Source organism: Hemitrygon akajei, unplaced genomic scaffold (assembly GCF_048418815.1).
Source record: "Hemitrygon akajei unplaced genomic scaffold, sHemAka1.3 Scf000102, whole genome shotgun sequence".
NCBI lineage: Eukaryota > Metazoa > Chordata > Chondrichthyes > Myliobatiformes > Dasyatidae > Hemitrygon > Hemitrygon akajei.
The window spans coordinates 2,141,135-2,155,258 of NW_027331988.1; the positions used below are offsets into that span (position 1 = coordinate 2,141,135).

The 14,124-nt window shown below is 44.4% G+C and overlaps 1 pseudogene; it reads left to right on the top strand.

The window, feature by feature from the left end:
* Window positions 1-592: 592 nt before the first annotated feature.
* Window positions 593-14,124, top strand: part of LOC140723155 (uncharacterized) — a 96,489-nt pseudogene continuing 82,957 nt past the window's right edge.

Genomic DNA, 14,124 nt, shown 5'->3' on the forward strand with positions numbered 1-14,124 from the left:
GCCACCGACACCCGGCAATGTCTCTGATCCTCCCCATCAGCTTGTGCCAGTGGGTGTTCCACCCTCAGACTAATGGGCAGGCTGAGAGGCCGGACCCGGACCTGGAGCGAGCCCTTCTCTGCCTTCTGTCCGGGAATCTGTCCTCTTGGAGTGACCATTTAATCCGGGCCGAGTCCGCCCACAATACCCTTCAGCATTCACCGTTGGGTCTGACCCCATTCGAATGTCAAATTGAGTTTCTGCCGCTCAGTCTCCTGATCAGGAATTAGATGTCGGGGTCCCCTCCGCCGAGTAATTTGTTCAAAGGTGTCTCAATGACAAAGACTCGGAAAGGAAGTTCAGCCGGGCTGCGGGCCAAGGCCAACAGACACTGACGGCTTGGCCCGTCTTTCAATATTTACAAGCGGGTCTTTGTTCAAGTAAAGATCGTCCACTCAAACTGGAATGGCGGAAACTAGCCCCTCGCTTTATCCGTCTCTCTAAAGTCATGAGGGAAACTGCCCGGGCAAAATACACATCACATCTTCCCCGTTCTCTAAAAATTCATCCCGCCTTGCATGTATGGGGATTTAAACTTGTACGTTGTCCCTACATGGCCCCGAATCGGAAGCCACACATGCCTCTCCCTCCGCCCTTCTCCCCGCCCCTCAGCACTGGGGATCATTTCACTAGTATGGGAGGGATGTGGTCCGGAGGAACCAGGGATATTTTGGATCCTGTCCTTAATTCAGAATTCCAGTGGACATTCCGGGCAGGACTGGGCCGTCAGATGCCGGCCATGGTGGTACGGGATTTGCCGCACCCTCGGGTCGGCGGTAGAGTATTCTCAACTCTCTGTTTTTCCCTTTGCTGTTTTTGTAATCCTCTGCATAGTTGCTGCCAGAACTGCAAAGTTCCTCCACCATTGTGTGTGTGTGTGTGCGTCTCTGTATTTCCAGCAACTGCAGAATCTCCTGTGTTTTATATCTGCCTTTGTGGATTGGACTTGGGCATTAGATACACTCTGATAGTGAGTATATTGTTTATGGGAGCCGCTTTCTGCGTTAAAACAGCTCCTGAGTTTTCTATATACAAAAAAAACCTGAGGTTTGGAGATGGAACGGAGCTTGCAGAAACTTTTAACGGCACCTTGATTACCGATAATGCCCTGGATTAAAAATTTCGCCGGCGCTGAAGCATCGATCACATGCGCAGGCGTCAATATTGATGACGTTTGCGAATATCACGCACGCGCGCAGTTCACCAAAGGCCTCGGGAGCACGGCTTCTGCATCGGACTCAGTCAAGTAATTATCTCCGGGCGACAGTCCTAAACACCGACTGAGGGACAATTGCTGTGACCTTCCGACACTGTACCCCGCAGTCCCGGGACGGTCCTGCTCACCTCCCTGTCTCTCAGCCCCACGATCCGTACACCGACTGATGAGGGAATGGGAACCGATGGATCTCTCAGACAGAGCTGAGCTCCAGCTATCTAAATGCAAGGATTAGGAACTCGGAGAAAGGGAACAAATTCGGGTCTTTTACATAACCAGTTGAGAAAATCACCAGAAACTCAGCATTAGTACACTTTTCCCTAGATGCTGCCTGGCCTGCTGAGTTCCTCCGGCATTTTGTGTGTGTTGCTTGAGCTACCTCCGTTTGTTCTGGACTTTTCTGCCCGTGACGACATGGTTTGACCCATTCTCTCTGGGAAGATAATGACATCAAAAACCTTTGTCCTTGACCAACAAGTAGCTTTCACATCGCAAATGTGCCAGACTCCAATGAGACAGACTACTGCCCTTCCCTTCATATTCATTGGCATTGCCATCACTGAGTTCACCACTGTCAGTCATTGGGGGAGGCTTCAGGGGAAATATTTATGTACAATACAGAAACTGATGTGTGTATTGTGGCGATGCAAACGTTGCTGGAGAATTTACAAGTGGGAAGAAGTGGAGTGATATTTGGAAATCTGTCTTTTTAAAGTGTAATTTAGCAGGCAAACCACATATAGGCAATGTGCAAATCCTTCATTACCCATTACAGGCCTGCTACATAGGTTCTGTGAGAGTGCAGATGAACTCGAACGAACCCAAAGGAGATCCAAGTTCCTACCTCTCCAGATAAAACTCACTGTGCACATGTCGTCACTGGGTGAAAGAATGCACAGTACATGGTTTATGTGCACACTGGTCATTACAAATTAGAGGGGACACTGGTGGGAGGGTGGGGAGACATCCAGTGTCCCTGATGCCCTCACCTACAAGATGTGTGTCCAGCTGCAATTTAAGGAGTTGGAGCTAGAAATGGATGAATTCTGGATCATCCAGGAGTTGGAGGGGGTGATGAATATGACATGAAGAGAGGTGAGTTACACCCAAGGTGCAGGACACAGGAAACGGGATGAGAGTCAGGAAGGGGAATGAGGGTAAATAGCCATCGCCGAGTACTCTTGTGGCCATCCCCCAAAAACAACAGGTGGACCACTTTAGAAACTGTTGGGGGGGATTACCTGGCAGAGGAAAGTCAAAGGGGTGATAGGGGATTCGATAGTTAGGGGAACAGAACAAGAGGGGACTAATATCCTAGTGGTAATGGTTGCTAGTGGTAGGGCGGGGTGAGGGGTAATGTGGTTAAAATAAGTTGTAGGGGGAATGGGTGCCAGAATGACAGAACAGATAGTGGAGAGGGTGAATTGAATTGAATTGACTTTATTATATCGATCCTCCCTATACATTATGTCTCCGTCTAAATTTGCAATGTGTAAAATATAGCATTTATGATAAATAGTTTGTACATATGACAGTTAATATAACATACAAATGCAACTGTATCAGCAGGAATTAATCAGTCTGATGGCCTGGTAAAAGATGATGTCCAGGAGCCTGTTGGTCCTTTTGCTGTGGTACTGTTTCCTGGATGGTAGCAGCAGGAACAGTTTGTGGTTGTGGTGGAATTGGTCCCCAATATCCTTTGGGCCCTTTTTACACACCTGTCTCTGTAAATGTCCTGAATAGTGGGAAGGTCACATCTACAGATGTGCTGGCCTGTCCGCACCACTCTGTGCAGGTTCCTGCAATTAAAGGAAGTACAGTTCCCATACCAGGCAGTGATGCAGCCAGTCAGGATGCTCTCAATTACATTCCTGTAGAAAGTTCTTAGTATTTGGGACCCCATCCCAAACTTCTTCAGCTGTCTGAGGTGAAAGAGGTGCTGTTGTGCTTTTTTCACTACACAGCCGGTACGTACACACGAGGAAATCTGCAGATGCTGGCAATTCAAGCAACACACACAAAATGCTGGTGGAACACAGCAGGCCAGGTAGCATCTACAGGGGGAAGCACTGTCGACGTTTCTGGCCGACACCCTTCGTCAGGGCACCATGTGAGATCCTCGGTGGTGTTTATACCAAGGAACTTAAAGCTCTTCACCTTCTTAACGACAGATTGATTAATGTTAATAGGGGTTAGTCTGTCTCCATTCCTCCTGTAGTCCACAATCAGCTCCTTTGTTTTTATGATAATGTGGGAGAGTTTCTTTTCTTGACACCAGTCAGATGTTGTTCAGACCTCAGACAGAGTCAGCAATCAAATGGTTGAGCATGGTGCGATGAATGTGCTGAGCTGTGTATATCACCATGCAAGAAGCACCGTAGGAAAGCCAGATGAGCTCAGGGCAGGGAATTCTGATATTGTAGCCATTATTGGGACTTGTTGACACCCAACAGTCTGAGGGATTTAGAGGAACAAATTTGTAACGAGATTGTAGACCATGTCAATAAACTTAGGTTTATTCAGTAAGTGATTTTAACTTTACATACATTGACTGGGACTCCCATACTGTGAAAGGACTAGATGGGGTAAAGTTGGTCAAATGTGCCTTTAATCAGTACGTAAAATTCCCGACGTAGAAGTGTGCAATAAGCTGTTAGGAAATGATCCAGGGCTGGTGACAGAATTTAGTGATCATAGTGCCATGAGATTCAAAGGAAATATGGAAAAAGAGAGGTCTGGACCATGGGTTGAGATTCAATATTGCAGAAAGGTCAATTTTGATGGTATGAGAAAGGATCGAACAAGTGTGGTTTGGGACAGGCTGTTTCCTGGCAACGGAGTACTTTGTAAGTGGGAGGCCTTCAAAAGTGAAATTTTGAGGGTGTGGAGTCTGTATGTGCCTGCCAAAATAAAAGTTGAGAGATAACTGGTGCAGGGAACCTTGGTTTTCAAGAGATATCGAGTCCCCAGATATTTTGTTCCTCTAAATCCCTCAGACTGTTGGGAGCTACCAAGACCCATTAATGACTACAATATCAGGATTCCACACACTGAGCTCATCTGAGTTTTTTTTAGTTGTCTGCTATTGGTTTCTAAAAGTTTTTGCTCTATTATGTGCCCTCTCTCTGGCTTTATGTTGGCTTTGGCTTCTCATTTTAGCCACGGTTCTGTCCTCCTGTCGTTTTAATATTTCCACTTCTGTGGAATCACGCAGCTCCCGAATTGCTCCCAGAAACTCCAGCCATTGCTGCTCTGTTGTCACTTCTATCTTTCCCTTCCAAACAAGTTTGGCCAGCTTCTCTGTCACAGAAACATGGAGAAGTTCAGTACGGAAATGGGCTATTTGGCCCATCTAGTAAATGCTGAAAAAAACATTTAAGCTGTCTAATGCAACTACTTGCACTGGGACCATCACGCTCCATACCCGTATCATCCAGGCTACCATCCCAACTTCCTTTAAGTGGTGAAACCGAGCTCATATTCACCACTTGTGCTGGTATCTCATTCCACACTCTCACAGCCATTACAGTGAACAGCTTTTCCAAATGTTCCCATTAAATTTTCACCTTCCCCACTTACCCATGACCTCTGGTTGTGGTCCCACCCAACCTCAGTGGAAACAGCTGCTTGCATTTACCCTATCTATACCCTCATAATTTTCTATACTTCTAACAAATCCTCAATCCAATGTATGATTTCCTTGTTTGTGTTTAGAGCCTTTTTTAGGTGTATAAAATGATGAGGGGCATTGAGCGTGTGGATAGTCAGAGGTTTTTTCCCAGGGTTGAAATGGCTAACACGAGGGGGCATAGTTTTAAGGTGCTTGGAAATAACCTTGGCAACTCAAGTAATCTCACTTGAAATGTTGTCCTACACCCATTGATGTATTTTGTAAATCTTTTTACAGGTTAAAAATGAGAAGGAATTTGTCTCCGGGAATCACAAACACGGAACGCCAGTTTTGTTGTCTCTGTCTAGATGTTCAAAAAGTGGAGCAAGGGATTCAATCGACCATCCTTCCTGCTCAGACTGTAGGGAGGGATTCAGTCGTGCATTTGACCAACTGGCACGCCCGTCATTTTACACAGCAGAAAGGCCGTTCATCTGCTCAGACAGTGGGAATAGATTCACTCGGTCATCTCAACTGAAGATAAGTTCACACTGGGCAAGGCCATTCACCTGGTCTCTGTGTAAGAAAGGATTCAGTCAGTCTTCCCACCTGTGGACACAACTGTCAGTTCACACCGGGCAGAGGCTGTCATCTGCTGAATTTCTGGGAAAGAATGCACTCAGTCATCTGACCGAATGGCACACCAGTGAGTTCACACTGGCGAAAAGCCGTTCACTTGCTTAGTCTGTGGGAAGGGATTCACTCAGTCAACCAATCTGCAGAGTCATCAGCGAATTCACACTGGAGAGAGGCCATTCACATGCTCAGTCTGCAGAAAGTTATTCACTCATTCATCTCACCTACAGATTCACCAGCGAGTTCACACCGGGGAGAAGCCAATCACATGCTCAGTCTGTGGGAAGGGATTCACACAGTCATCCACACTACAGAGTCATCAGCGAGTTCACACTGGAGAGAGGCCTTCACCTGCTCAAAGTGTGGGAAGGGATTCACTCGGTCATCCCAATTACTGGCACACCAGTCAGTTCACACGGGGGAAAAGCAATTCACCTGCTCAGAATGTGGGAAACGATTCACTGAGTCATCCACCCTACAGATACACCAATGAGTTCACACTGGAGAGAGGCCATTCACCTGCTCAGAATGTGGGAAGGGATTCTCACTGGCATCCCACCTACAGAGACACCAATCAGTTCACACTGGAGAGAGGCCATTCCTCTGCTCAGACTGTGGGAAGGGATTCACTAAATCATCGCATCTGAAGGTACATCAGCAAGTTCATGCCGGAGACAGGCCGTTCACCTGCTCTGACTGTGGGAAGACATTCACTCAGTCATCCCATCTACAGAGACATCAGCAAGTTCACACTGGAGAGAGGCCATTCACCTGCTCAGAATGTGGGAAAGGATTCACTCAGTCACCCCAATTACTGGCACACCAGTCTGTTCACATTGGGATGTGGCCGTTGTTATGATTCCATAGGTTTTGTTTGCCGTGGACTATCATTTTAAGAGAGAGAGAGATTAAGAAGGTGAATCAGTCTGCCTTGCAGCTTGTTTACATCGCGCGCAGCTTGTTTAGTTTTAACCGAGGACACAGACACTCAGAGATAGACGGAGACGAAGAAGGAAAAATGGAAAGATCAGAACAAGAGAACTGGTGGCCAAGGGTCACTGATCGCAACTTTCCTATTCCCACAAGGGTGGGTTAATTATCGATTCAGCGTACTCAAATGTGTGGTTGTCACCTCGTTTGATCGGTAGGAGTGGATCTGATTTGGGGTATCCTATGAAGACCACTGATGTATTAACCCTTGGCTGGGTGTGGTGTGGTAATTTGCTTGAAGACAATACCCCTTGTGACAAGTCACTTTCCGTGATAATTCATATGTGGATTTGGAATGATGACGGATAAAATTTACAGCAACTGTTGTCTTGTTTCACCAGCATGAAACCTGTGGAATTCGACATAATTGCCTTCTCTCAACATTTACGCTGGATTACAAATATCTCTCTCATCACCTATTCCATGGTTGAACTGAACTTTCATACTTTGCCATCTCAAGACTCCAAGTCTTGTTTCCCCCGAGCTCAATAATTTTGGAGTTATATTTGCACATATATATACACACAACAATGTTAACTTTTGTTTATCTTGCTTGTTACTATATTATAAGTAGATTCAAATAATCATAGTTTTAACTTCAAAAACAGACTCCAGGTGTAGTCTATTGCTGCTGGTTCATTTCTAAAGCATTAAGATTCATAACAAAATTGGGCCTGCGTCCCAGATATTAACAGTTTTGGGGGCATTGTCATTAATCATCGATTTCATTGAGGAAGTCCCTTTGATTTATTTGTGTGTGGAAAATCAGTAGCAATGGATGTTGATAGATGTCAGGAAGTGCCAACCTCTGAGGCATTAGAGGATGCCAAATGGACTGAGTTGTTGAGTCTTGCTAGAAGGTTAAAACTTGCTAAGTTGAAATCGACAATAAGGAGGGCACAGATGCAGAGGATAATAGCTGAACATTATGTATCTGAGGGTGTGTTTAAAGTGGAGGAGTTGGAGGTGTTTCCTGAAAGTAAACCTCATGGGCTTGTGCTCCAGTACAAGTGAGAAAAATTAAAGATGGGGCTGCGGAAGGCAGAGGCAGTTTGAGGCTAGGGAGGCAGAAAAAAAGGGAGGAAGCAGAAAGTCAGAGGCTGTTTGAGCTTGAAAAGATAGAGAGATTGCAGCAAAGGGGTCTGGCCTTAGACTCTAGTGATAAGTTTAAGGCCAGTCAGGAAGTTAAATTGTCCCTCCATTTGACGAAGCAGAGGTAGATATATACTTTCAGCATTTTGAGAAGGTTGCTCAAAGTTTAAAGTGGCCAAAGGAGGGTTGGCCTTTTCGCTTACAAAGTGTAATTAAGGGGAAGGCTCAGCAAGCCTATCCTGCTTTGACAGTTGATGAAGCAGCTGATTATGACCTTGTGAAACAGTCTGTGCTCAAAGCTTACGAGTTGGTCCCAGAATCATACAGGCAAAAGTTTGGAAATTTGAGGGAATCTGTGAAACAGACTTATATGGAACTTGCTTATGAGAAGTTTGTTGTGTTTTGACTGCCGGTGCACATATAAAAATATAAATGATGATTGTAACAGCCTGAAAGTGTTGCTTTTAATTGAAGAATTCAATAGGTGCATTCCTGATGACATAAAGAGATATTTAGATGAAAAGGATGCTGCCACTTTGCAGGGTTCTGCTAGATTAGCAGATGAGTTGTTTTTACTCATAAGGTTAAGATTATCCTGAATGAGAGCTTCCAAAAGAGTAGCAGGGATCACCAGGGTAAACCAGACATTAAAGCTGGGACTTGTGACAAGAGTAAGGATGAAGGGAAGCAGTTGAAGGAGAATTATTTTGGTCTCATTTGTTACTATTGTAAGAAAGCTGGTTATATGATGGATATTTGTTCCATCCTGAAGAGGAAAAAGGAAAAGGAGACAGTCCCAAATGCCTGTGTTCAGTATGTTGAAGCACCTGTCAACCCACAGGGTTCTGAACATTCTGTTTCAGGCTCAGTTAAGGTCTGAGAGGTCTGACCGTGTTAAGAAGGGATTCGATCATTTTATGTCAGATGTGTTTGTATTAGTAAAGGAAGCGTCAACCCCGGTACCAGTGAAAACTCTTTAAGTTCCTGGGGCTTCTCAGTCACTTATATCAGACAGCGTTCTAAAGTTTGATGATGAGACTAACACTGGTGAGGTAAATCTTATTAAAGGCATTGGGGGCGACATGGTTTCCGTGCCATTGCACAAGGTAACTTTACTGTCGGGGTTGGTTTCGGGATCTGTTGAGATCGGATTGTGCTCCAGTTTACCAGAGGAAGATGTTATTTTGCTGTTAGTGAATGACCAGGCAGATGGTAAAGTTGTTCCTGCTGTGCAGTTAACAAGTAACCCAACTACTGACGACCAACTGATGGATTTTAACATTTATCCTTCCTGCGCAGGAACTCGAAGTATGGCTAAAATGTCTGCCGATGCTGACGAGTTTATAGCAGAACAGAACCGAGACCCTGAGATTGAAGCTTTAAAAGAAACAGCTCTCTCAGATGATGAGATTAAGAAAGTGCCAGATATGTATTATCTCAAGGATGGAGTGTTAATGCAGAAGTAGAAGCCACCTACTATACCAGTGAGTAAGGAATGGGCAATTGTTCACCAAGTTGTAGTTCCTAAAGTTTCTAGGACTGAAATTTTAACTTTGGCCCACGGTATGCCTTTTGGTGGCCATTTTGGAGTAAATAAAACTGTAAACAGGATTATGAAATAATTCTACTGGCCTAATCTGAGGAAAGATGTGACCTTTTGCAGAACCTGTCATATTGGTCAAGTTGTGGGTAAACCTAATCAGGTCACCCCAGTGGCCCCACTGCAGTCTATATATAACTGCATTTGTTGAATCATTTTCAAAATTTATAGTGGATTGTGTTGGCCCATTGCCAAAGACTAAAGCTGTCCATCAGTATCTGCTAACTATTATGTGTACTGCATCCAGATTCCCAGAGGCAATACCTCTCAGAAATATTAAAGCTAAAACTGTGGCGAAGGCTCTTACCAAGTTTTTTTTACTTTATCTGGTTTGCCTAAAGAAATCCAGTCTGATCAAGGAAGCAATGTTACATCTGGATTATTCCAGCAGGTAGTTTATGAACTGGGAGCTAAACAAATTACATCGTCTGCGTACTATCCAGAATTGCAATGGGTTCTAGAAAGATTTCATTCTACCCTCAAAACAATGATTAAGACATAATGTGTTCCACACTGTCTCTCTCTCTCACTCCATGACTTATAAAGGCTTGAAAAATACATCATCGGACGCACGCACGCACATGCCAAAAAAAGACATACTGTGTTGAAAATGGAAAAGACTGAGATGAAGGAATATATTTGCTTTTGTTCGCAGTAAGAGAGTTGGTACAGGATTCACTGGGCTTTAGTCCATTTGAATTTGTATTTGGTCATAGAGTGCGGGGAGCTTTGACCTTGTTAAAGGAACAGTGAATTGATGGGGATGTGCATGTTAACTTGTTAGACTAAGTTTTGAAGTTCAACAATGAACTACTCCAGGCCTGTAGTCTAGCGAGACAAAACTTAAAGATTTCTCAAAACAAACTGAAGTGTTGGTTTGATAAGTGGGATTGCGAAAGAAAATACCAGGTGGTGGATAAGGTGCTTACCTTATCTCCAATGTTGACAAATCCACTTCAGGCAAAACTCAATCGACCGGAAGAAATAGTCTCTCAAATTAATAATGCGAATTATGTTATCAAAACACCCGACCGATGTAAACTAACACTGGTGGTACAGATAAATATAATAAAGCCTTATTTTGACAAGCAGGCACCATCTGTGTGTGTTGTTGTCAAAACATATGAATCTGGCAACCCTGAGAATGAAACAATTGACTTGTCTGAGACTTTTCACAAGCCAAACATTGTCCCAGTTAGGCTAATGAACTCGGTTGCTCCAGAAAACTTTGATAACAGGTTGGCTCACCTGCAGCCAAAACAGCAACAACAGCCGAAGGAATTAATTCTGCAGTTTAAAGATTTATTTCCCGATGTTCCCAAGCAAACCACGGTCGTAATACATGATGTAGATATTGGTTAAACCGATTAAACAACACCCATATCGCATGAACGTAGAAAAGTGTAAATTGGCTGAGCAAGAATTTGAAAATATGCTGGAAAATTGTATTATTAGTCCTTCAGCATCAGATTGGAGTCACCCCCCGTTATTGTGCCCAGACCTGATGGTAGTATTAGATTTTGCACTGGTTATAGGAAGGCAAATGCAGTAACAAAAACAGATGCCTATCCTATCCCTAGGATGGATGATTGCATCAATAACGTTGGAAAAGCTGAATTTCTTACAAAGTTTGATCTGTTTACAGGGTATTGGTGTGTTCCATTGACGGACAGAGGTAGAATAAATTCTGCATTTATGATACCATCTGGGTTGTATGAATATAATGTCTTGCTGTTTGGGAATGAAAACTGGTCCAGGAACATTCTGGAGAATGAATGATTCTGTAATTCGAGGGTTGGAACACACAGATGCCTATATTGATGACTTAGTCACGGGGAGTGACACTTGGGACGAGCATATCTCTGCAGTAGAAAAACTGTTTGACAGGTTTTCCCAGGCCAGCCTTACAGTTAACTTAGCTAAGAGTGAATTTGGCCATGCCACTGTGACCTGTCTTGGCTATGTTGTAGGTCAATGCAAGTTGGCTCCTTTTCGGGAAAAATTCCAGGCAATTTCTTGAATTCCTATTCTGACTGTTAAGAAGGCTCTTAGAAGGTTTCTGGGAATGGATGGATATTACCGTAAGTACTGTAAGAACTTTGCTGCTATCGCTCTTCCTCTGACTAATCTCCTGAAGAAGGGTGAAAAGTTTGTTTGGACCGAGCCTTGTCAGGAGGCATTTGAAAGATTTTAAGTTATTATGTGAGATTAGGCCAATCAATGGAGTGCTGTCAGCAAATTTAATTAGCAGATTGGAGCTGTGGGTGGCAACACAAATCATGTGTGCACAGAAAGTAAAGGAGAGGGCCAAATAGACAACTCTGTGGGTTATGTGTCCTGAGGGTCAGAGAGACAGAGGAGGTGGAGCCCACTCTTACCACCTGCCGGCGATCTGACAGGAAGTCCAGGATCCAGCTACACAAGACAGAATGAAGGCCGAGGTCTCTGAGCTCCTTGTCGATACTTCATGCCTTTGTATGGCTACTGCTCTGCCCATGACTGCAAGGAACATGCAGAGAACTTTGGAGAGCAGAGAACATCAGAGAAACAAGCCGCCACTCCATGGACTCTTCCTACACTTCCCCTCCCTCGGAAAAGCAGGCCATGTACACAAAGAACCTCATAACCTGGATATTCTTGCTGCAAACCCGCTCCCACATTGGCGGAGAGATACAAAAGCCTTAAAGTGCGTAACACCAGGCTGAAGGACGGGTTTCTGTCTGCAGTTATAAGCCAAATGAATGATAAAATGGACTCAAACTCACAATGTATATCGACATGACCCTGCACTATATGTCTATCTGCACTGCACTTTCCCTGCAGCCTAATGCTTTGTTACAGTTATTGTTTTCTTGTATATCAGCTCAATGTACTGTTGTAATGTATCGATCTCTGTGGATGGTATGCCAGGCAAGATTCTCACTGTAGCTCAGTACGTGATAAGAATAAACAAATTCCCCATTTTAATTGTGTGGAAATATTAGACAGACTGAGCTTCTGCTCTGGAACCACAGAAGGAAACTGAACTGTTGTCATTTCTGTGGAAAGCAAATATATGGAAAATGCTTCAATCTCTCATTACGATCTGCAGTAACTGGGATCAGGTGACCGGTGGTGGGTCTCCCATATCAGTATCAGAATCAGGTTTAATAGCACCGGCATATGCCATGAAATACGTCGTCTCTGCGGGAGCAGTAGAACCTAATTCTTAACAAAAGATTTTAACAATTGTGATTTAAAATAAGTGTATATATATATAGTACAAAAATAGAAAAAATAAAAATGTAATAAACTATTTTAATTGTGTAAATGTAATAAAGTATTTTAATTGTGTGGATCTATTTGACTGACTGGGTTGTTGCTTTGGAAATTCTGAAGTGAAGCTGAATTAAACTTTACACATTTATGAGAAGCTCAGATAAATACAGAAGGCTAAATTCTCACATAAGTGGGCCAGCCACCCAAAAACATCGGCTGCACTTCAGCACGTCGAAACAGTGAATGAAACATGCAGAAAATATTGCACGAAAAAAAAACATCGTCCACCCACAACGAGAGGACGTGACTGATCCGGATCTCACTGCCTTGTCTGAAGGGGCAAAAGGTGAAGCTACACGTACACGTAGAGCAGTGACCCACAGATACTGCAGATCTGCAGAAAAACGTGAACAGGAAACGGGATCAGGTGACGGGTGGAAGGACTCCAACCTGAACCGGTGACTCTGCTCCTCTCCCCACACACACTGCCCGACCCATCCGCCGCATTCCCCAATTTATTCCATATTTATACCAGATACATGTCTACTTTTCCACACCATATCTGCACCGATCACTTTTCCTCCACCCCCAGGTCATAGAGTCACGGGCTCGATTCCCATCCCAGTCCGAAACATAATTCAAGCCCAACCAGGAAGTGTTCACGTTTCATTTAAATCGGTTCTGTGTTTATAAACACTAATTTGTATTCAAATTCCTCCGGCTTCAGTGGACAGGAACACTGAAACATCAAGTGAGAAACAGCAGGAGGTGGCCATTCTGCCCATCTAACAATCAACAAGATGGCGGCTGCTCTCCCATCTCAGCCACGTTTCTGTCCGATCCTCATTTCCTCGATCCTTTCGGTCTCAACACATCTGCCGGACTCTTTTCTACCTGAGAACGATCACTGAGTCTTCACCGCTCTCTGTGGAGGGGATTTACAGATATTCACAACCCTCGGAATGGAGACATCCAATCATCTCAGTCCCGGACCATCCACCCACTTTTTCAGAAACTGGGATCCCTGGATCAAACGGTAATGATGTGCATTTCAATGTGTTCTCCTCTCAGTCCTCGATTCTCTAAATGACATTTAGAGTTATCACATTTGATCTTTCTTCAAGTTATGACCCCACCACTCCAGGGATCAGTCAGGTGAATCTTCATTACACTCTCTATAACAAATACTCTCTAACCTCTTTGTTCATCCTCTATGGAATTAATTTCCATCTTCTGCAGCCCCGTGTTGCCCCAACCACTCACCTCCCACCCCTGTCACTATTTTCGCCTTCCACCTACCCCCTCACCTGGATCCACCTCTCAATCCCCAGCTCTTGCCCCATCCCCACCCCTCACCCTTTTTCTCTGACTATTTCCCGTCCACTCTCAGTCCAGAGGGAGGGTCTCGCCCCGAAATGTTGACCGTCTATTTCCCTCCACAGATGCTGCCCGACCCACTGCGTTCCTCCGGCAATTTGTTATTTGGTCTGTATAACCCGTGTTAGTATGGGGAGCGGGAATTTACACCATATTGCAGGGATAGGGTTTGTGTTAATGGACTTTTCGGTGAGACAACAACATTAATCACGGGTTTCCTCACTGAATCCAGTGTTGTGAGATGTAAAGTCCCCTGCTATGTGTCCGGCTGTGCCGTGTTGATGGTGGAGTGGGCAGCGTGGT